An 8335-nucleotide genomic window follows, 5' to 3' on the forward strand; every position below is an offset into this window, starting at 1 on the left:
CTGGGGTGGAGGGAAATTGGAAGCACCCACTTTTGAAAAGGGACATGATCAAAGGGTAGCATAGAACAAGTGGGAGGTGGGATAGGAGGGATGGAAATATAGTCAGTCTTTTACAATATATCCACTATCGAAATGTTTTGCATAGCTACACATGTACAAACTATACTGAATTGCTTATCTTCTCAGTAAGGGGGTGACAAGGGAGGAAGGGAATGAATCTGGAATTCAAAGTTTTAAAATCGAATGTTTAGAAAATATATATATATATATGTGATTATTAATATTATTTTACATGTAACTAGGAAATAAGATATACAGGCACTGGGGCATAGAGATCCACCATGCCCTACTGAAAAATTGGAGGGGGTACGGGAGAAGATATGGAATACAGCAGACTGGAGGAGGGGATATCCAGTGGGATCGCTATTTTGGGGTGGTGGGTAGGGGAAAAATGGGGAGAAAATTTGTAACTCAAAATCTTGTGGAAATGAATGATGTAAACTAAAAGCTAATAAAGCATTTCACACACACACACACACACACACACACACACACACACACACACAACTTTTGGACCTCTTTCTTACTGGTGGGGATAGGAAAATCCTGAATCTTTTGTTGCATTTGCAGAAGAATCTCTTGTGGCCCTTTATTCCATTGTATACCCCAAAATTTTACATTTTGAGCTGATACTTGAATCTTTGCAGGGTTAATTTCCCACCCGTTACTTTTCGTATGCTCATTTAAAAGGGTCAAACTCTTCTCCACTTCCTTTACATTTTTACTTTGTATCATAATATCATCAATATAGTGGGTAAGCTTATACCGGATAGCTTTAATTTATCCAAATGTTCAATCATAATCCTATTACAAATAGTAGGATTATACAGATATTCTTGTGGCAAGCGGGTAAATATATATTGTCTGCACTGCCAAGTGAAAGTAAACTCCTCCCATTGTTTAGAGTTTATTGGGATGTGAAGAAAGCATTGGCCAAATCAATGATCGTGTACCAAGTTCCATCATATTTATGGATCCTTTCTATTAAAGTGACATTATCTTGAACAGCAGCATACAAGGGAGGAGTCACCTTATTCAACTGTCTATAATCCACTGTCATTTTTTACGTCCCATCTGATTTTCATACTGCCCAGACAGGATTATTCCATCATGTGGTTGTAGAGACTAGCACTCCTGCTTCCTCTTATTCCTTTATGGTATTGGCAATTTCATCTTGTCCACCTGGCACATGATATTGTTTTAATTACTTCAGAAGGTTCAGGTAAAGTGATTGGGTCCATTTTTATTTTCCCCACTAAAGCTGTATTAATTCCTGTCTTCCTTGCTTCAAATTGTATTAACTCCTATCTTCCTTACTTCAAACTTACTTCAAGTAAATTCAGGGTCATACTTCTCAATACATCTATTCCAATCATGTATTCAGGAATGGCTACAATAACCACAGTTTATTCTTTCTCAGGTAATTGTCCAATTTTCATCATTAGTTTAACTTGTCTGGCTGATATGTCTGCCCCTCCCAGTCCTGTGATGGTAATAGGAGTTCCATACTTGAGCTTGTTGGGGTTTCCATAAATAAGGGAGGCCTCCACCCCAGTATTGATCAATGTCCTGGTTACAGTATTTGATCCATTTTTCCAATATGTAGTTAGGTTGATATGGGGTCTGCAATCTCATATGTGTATTTCCTTAATCTGAGCTGGGGCTTGGCCAATTTCCTATTGTCCCTGAAGGTGTGTCAAACTTGGATACAGGATACTCTCTTCAGGAGCGTTTGTAGGGGCAACCCTTACTTTTCCATTCTGTCTGACATTAAGCCCCTTATGTCCGTACATTTTATATAATTCATTAGTTGGAATACTATCAATTTTTCCAAAATCAACTCTTACTGTCAATAGAGCAGTAAACAGTTCCTTTCTTGTCAATCTATTCTGACTTTGAATCTGCTGGCCATTTACTTTTCTCTCTTGAGGAAATTTATCTTTTTCCCATTCTCCCAAGTCACTTAGCTGTGAAGTCTTATCCAGAACCTCCGAAAGAGGGTGCCCTATTTCACCAATTAGTAGAGTCAGAAGCAGGCGCTTATAAGCAAGAGCACATGTTCACCATGATATTTCTATGAGGAACTGCTAAGGGGATATCATGATACTCATCTGCATCTCCTACCATGATAGTGGTTTTCATTACTTCTTCTTTTAACTTTCTCATGTAGTCTCTAAGTGAATACCAGGGTCTCTCTCCACTGGCCACATGGAATCAATGGGATACATTTTATTGCATCCATTGGCAGCTAAAGCTAACACATTGATCATATTGTTACCTCCTGCCATATGAAAATTTCTAAAAGTTTTCTGGACAAAAATATTCTGAAAAATACTTACAAATTTCATGCAGTCCACAATATCTACCAATACTCCTCTGGCTCTTTAGTCACTGATGCTCACCATCCAAGACACTAATGATTCTCCTCTCTTTTGAATGAATATGCTTAATATATCAGTAACCTCTTGTTGAGTGAAATCCTTAATTATCTCCCTGAACACTGTTTGGCTTCCCTGATTCTCCTACTTTCTTCTCAGTATGGGGTGAGCTTCAACCCTTGTAAAACCTTGGTCACGAAACCTTGTATCATCACTCTGTACATAGGTACTCTCCTGGGAGTTGTTGTCATAGCAACTAGGCTCAGCCTCTACCAAAACTTTATGAACTTTCCTTCTGTTAACTTTTCTACTTCTTTTTCTGAGACAAATTCACAACAGCCCTCTCTTCCAAAAGAGAGTCCAAATACTGGAACCTAGCCGATTCCCTTTGAAATTGAGTTTTTTCTTGTAAGAGCTTGTCTCTACTCTTACACATAATGCAGTAACCTGTTAGTTAAACCTAGCCCTCCTACACACTACCTCTAGCTCTCACCCAGGTCTTATTGGTATTCTTTGCAAATATATTTCTAAATCTCTAGGTTCTCCCTTTTGTAACCTCTGTTCCCAGTTTTCACAGAGCTCTGTTCTTTTAGATCACTCCCTAGCTAGGGAGGCATAAGGTAAATCCTCCCATCCTGGGATAAGCTTTTCTTCTTCTAAATCCTTTATGCCTCCAAATAGAGGTCTGATACCTTGCAATACCATCATTGCCACCAAATGTAGTGCCAACGCAATATTTACCATAACCATGATCACTATAAATATACATGCATGGTGCTCAATATCAAAATATAACAGACTCTCCATATAGAAGACAGAAGCAAAACATTTATTCTGACACCAGAATATTGAATCCCAAAACCAGAAAGCTGATTCCACCATAGGAGCAAAGAAGTTAATAAGCACAGAGAGCCACAGCATCCATTAGCCTTCCCACAGACCAGCATTTACTCACAAGCCTAATTGTCTGCTTGGTTGCCATCCTCTCTCCTCCCACCATCTAGTGGGTCTGACTTCTAGCTTCCTGTGGTCTCTGCTCCACCCTTTAGCAAATTCCTCCCACCACAGGCTCCATGTGATTACCTTTAGCCTATTGGGGCAGAGTTTATTTTCAAAGCAGGGAAAGTCTTCAAATTCTCTTAGGCTTATTAAGGCACAGGGAAGATCTTCAAATTCCCATTACCGTTGCACCTTTTCAGAAACAGAAATGTTTATCTGAGTATTCTCCTTACATCTAGAATTAGAAAGAGGGACATCATGGGAAGTGCCATGGTAAACCAGACCAGATAAATTGAAGTGAATCATAGGTGAGAAGAGAAGAAGGAAATGAAGTCCATGTTGGAGGTAAAGGCTGGAAAGCAGGTGCACAACATTGACATAATTCAGAGGTTAACCTTGAAGGAGTGCTAAATACTAAAGTTCTCAGATTTTGCCTAACTGGGGGCACAAATCTAGAAAGCAAGTCTAACAGAGTGACTAGCTAGGCACTGCTCAGCGGAGGCTATAGGACTGGTGACTTGTGCTCATTCTTGTCTTTTACCTTCATTCACAACTTACCAAAGTTAAGTTCAGGGAGTCTGACATTTCAATAGACGGTGTAGACACTACCCCAAACCCTGTTCTCACAGATACTGATTCATGGTTACTCTAGGGACAATTTTATTTCTGTCTCTGGTTCCTAGCAAGGGGAAAAATGAAGGGAAGTAGGAAAAAGGTACTAGGGAACAAACATAAATAACAAAAAGAAGAGTTAGCTTTTTTTCAATAAAAATTTTTTTCTATTTTTTTCCAATTGCTTATAAAAACAATTTTTTAAATTATTTTTTGTGACAGAATATTCATCTTTCTTAGGAAGATAAGACTATGTGTTTGCAGCACATTCAGTACTTATCCAAAAATAAAATAAAATCAAGGGGTGAGAAAGAGGGATGCAGTGGGGGAAGTACTTACCATTTCTCCCTTCTAACTACTAACAGCATGAAAAATTCAAATGTTAATTTTGGTCAAGGGGGCCATAAACACCCAGAGAGGAGACAGTATCCTGAAAGAGAAAGAGTATAATCAATGGGATCAGCATACCAGAGAGTTCAGGAAGGATGAGGCCTGAAAAAAAGACTTGGAAAATTTTGTTTTACTGTCTATTTTCTCCTATATTTAACTTTTATTTTATTATTATTATTATTATTATTATTATTATTATATAACCTTCATTTAACTTTTCCTTTAAGAATTTGGATACTATACCATTTGGTGCATATATGTTTAGTATTGATAATACTTCATTGTCCATAGTACCTTTCAGCAAAATGTAGCTTCCCTGCTGACCTCTTTTCAATAGACCTATTTTTACTTTTGCTTTGTCTGAGATCATGCTTGCTTTTCCTGCTTTCTTTATTTCACCTGAAGTGTAATAGATTTTACTATAGTATCTTACCTTTACTCTGTATGTCTCTCTGCTTCAAGTGTATTTCTTATGAACAACATATTGTGGGGCAGCTAGGTGGCACAGTGAATAGAGCACCAGCTCTAGAGTCAGGAGGACCTGAGTTCAAATCCAGTCTTAGACACTTAACACTTACTAGCTGTGTGACCTTGGGCAAGTCACTTAACCCCAATTGCCCTGCATTCCCCCCTCCAAAAAGACAAAAAAAACCCACAAAAAAACAACAAAAAAAACAATATATTGCCTGATTCTGTTTTTTTTTTTTAATTTGGTGTTTTATTTTTCTCCAGTTACATGTGAAAAACAATTTTTAACATTAATTTTTAACACTTTTGAGTTCCCAGATTCTGGTTTTTAATCCATTCTGTTATTTGCTTCTCTCTTATGGGGAAGTTCATCCCATTCATATTCACAGTTATAATTACTATGTATTTCCTTCCATCCTGCTTTTTCCCCACTTATCCTTCTCTCTTTCTCTTTTCACCCTGTCCCTCCTCAAAAGTATTTTGCTTCTGACCCCTGCCTCCCCTAATTCTTCCTCCCTTCCATCAACCTTCCTCTTTCTTTTACTCCCCCACCCCTCCCTACTTCCCTGTTGAGTAAGATAGATTTCTATACCTGTAAGAAACAAATGCCTTACCAAGAACTCCACATGGCCATTGGTGAATTCAGGAAGAACTTTTATTCAACATTCTTTTACAATTATCAGTAACCTAACAAGAAGGCCAAGCACTGCAGTGTGAAAATAAGGACTCTTATTTCCCTGTCCCAAATGCAAATCCCTCCCCTTCCCCATTGGCTGGGTACTGCAGAGTTTACAACTTATCCAAAGCTCCTAACTACCTCCCTGCCTCTCCACCCCCACAGTGGGTCTCCCCCTATTGTGCTTCCCATTCTCCACATTTCAAGCCCTGAATACCTTTTAGAACAATCCCAACTCAGGATGTCTACATCACCCAGATTTATGATCTCCATATATGTTTAACCATAGCAGGAGAGGAGTTTTCTCAGTTGATAAGAGAGTTGACAATGTGTCAATTGAAAATACATCCCAGTACATCTGTGTTTCCCCTACCATTAACATAAGAAAATTTCCATTAATCAAGACAAGACAGTGTCTTGGGTTAACAAGCCTCAATGGAGCTTCATCTGACCTTTGTAGTTTTTTGACACAGGAAAAGTTATTCTCTGGGTTTACTCAGAGAACAAAGAAATGTGCTGATAAGTAGGAGCCCACAAAAGTAACATCCTCAACTACATTTTCTATAATCAGTTTATTTCCTGCACTAACCTTCCTAGGTTTCACAAATCATGTACCACATGATTTCTGTGGAAACAAAAGTTAAATGATTCCTTAGATATCCAACTGAGTGTGTGTGTGTTATCCTTTCTTTGAGCCAGTTCTGATGAGAATAAGATTCAAGTATTGCCTGCCACCAACTTATCCCCATCTTTCCCTCTACTGTAAAAAATCTCTCATGTCTCTTTTATATGATATAATTTTTCCCATTCTCTCTCTCCCTTCTCCCAATGCATTCCCCTTTCTCAGTCTTTAGTTTTATTTTTTGGGGTATCATCCCATCATAGTCAACTCATACCCATGCCTTCTGTCTATGTATATTCCTAATTGCCCTAATACTGATAAAATTCCAAAGAATAATAAGTATCATTTTCCCATGTAGAAATGTAAACCGTTAACCTTATAATTTCTCTTTCCTATTTACCTTTTTGTTCTTCTCTTCAGTCTTGTATTTCAAACTCTGAATGTTTGTTTTGTTAAATTCTGAGTTCCAAATTCTCTCCCTTTCTACCCTCCTTGTCCACTTAAGGGGACAAGCAATTTTATAGAGATTATACATGTTCAGTAATTTCCATATTAGCCATGTTGCAAAAGAAAACATAGAGAAAAGGGGGGGTTCCCAAGAAAAATGAAGTTAAAAAAAGTATGCTTTGATCTGCATTTAGGCTACATCAGTTCTTTCTCTATAAGTGGACAGGATTTTCATCATAGGTCCTTTGGAATTGTTTTGGATCATTGTATTGCTGAGAATAGCTGAGTCATTCACAAGTGATCATCTTACAATACTGCTATTACTATGTACAATGGTTTTCTGGTTCTAATCGCTTCATTTTGCATCTATTTATATGTTTTTCCAAGTTTTTCTGAAATTATCCTGGTCATCATTTCTTATAACATAATAATATTCCATTACAATCATATACCACAACTTGTTCAGCTTTTCCTTAGTTGATGAGGATCCTCTCAATGTCCAATTCTTTGCCACCACAAAAAGAGCTGCTATAAATATTTGTGTACATATAGGCCTGTATTGTTAAGGAGCTGTTGTGAATATATTTTTTAAGGTTCAGATTACATAGTATAACGAACACTCTTCACACCAGACTAAGATCAGAGTAACATTTATTCTGTACACAAGGACAATGTAGAGCAGTATTAAAGAAATATAGAAAGATAAAGCTTAACAGATTTTTTAATCAAATGCATTATTAACTTCTAGTTTAAAAATCGTTCATTTCCACAAGATTTTGAGTTGCAAATTTTCTCCCCATTTTTCCCCTACCCACCACCCCAAAATAGCGATCCTACTAGATATCCCCTCCTCCAATCTGCTCTCTCCCATATCTTCTCCCATACACCCTCCAACTTTCCAGTAGGGAACAGTGGATCTCTATGGCCCAGTGCCTGTATATCTTATTTCCCAGTTACATGTAAAATAATATTGATAATACTATCTATATATATATATGTATATGTATATATATTAAACATTTGATTTTAAAATTTGAATTCCAGATTCATTCCCTTCCTCCCTTGTCACCCACACTTACTGGGAAGATAAGCAATTCAGTATAGGTTGTACATTTGTAGCTATGCGAAACATTCCTTTTTTTTTTTTTAAGCAGTTGGGGTTAAGTAACTTGCCCAAGGTTACCCGGCCAGTTTTTTGTGTGTGAGTGTTAAGTATCTGAGGCCACAACTGATCCTGGGTTCTCCCGACTCCAGGGACGACACTCTTACTCACTGTGCCACCTAGCCACCCCGCAAAACATTTCCACAGTGGATATATTGTTAAAGACTGACTATATTTCCCTCCCTCCTATCCCACCTCCCATTTGTTCTATTCTGTACTTTGATCCTGTCCGTCTTTAAAACTGGGTGCTTCCAACTTCCCTCCATCCCAGCCTGCCCTCCCTTCCATCATCCCCCCTCTCATACTCTTCCCCCCTACTCTCCTGTAGGTTGAGATACCCTATTTAGTGTGTATGTCATACCCTCCCTAAGCCAAATTCAATGAGATTAATGTTAACCCATTCCCTTTTAACTTCCTGTTCTTCCCCTCCACTGTAACTATTTTCCCTTACCTCTTCTACATGAGATAGTTTACCCCAATCTGTCTCTCCCTATCTCCTCTCATTATATTCCTCTCTCATC

Source organism: Petaurus breviceps, unplaced genomic scaffold (genome assembly GCF_028583685.1).
Source record: "Petaurus breviceps papuanus isolate PSGF00001 unplaced genomic scaffold, PetGlider_PUasm1.0 90925, whole genome shotgun sequence".
Lineage (NCBI taxonomy): Eukaryota > Metazoa > Chordata > Mammalia > Diprotodontia > Petauridae > Petaurus > Petaurus breviceps.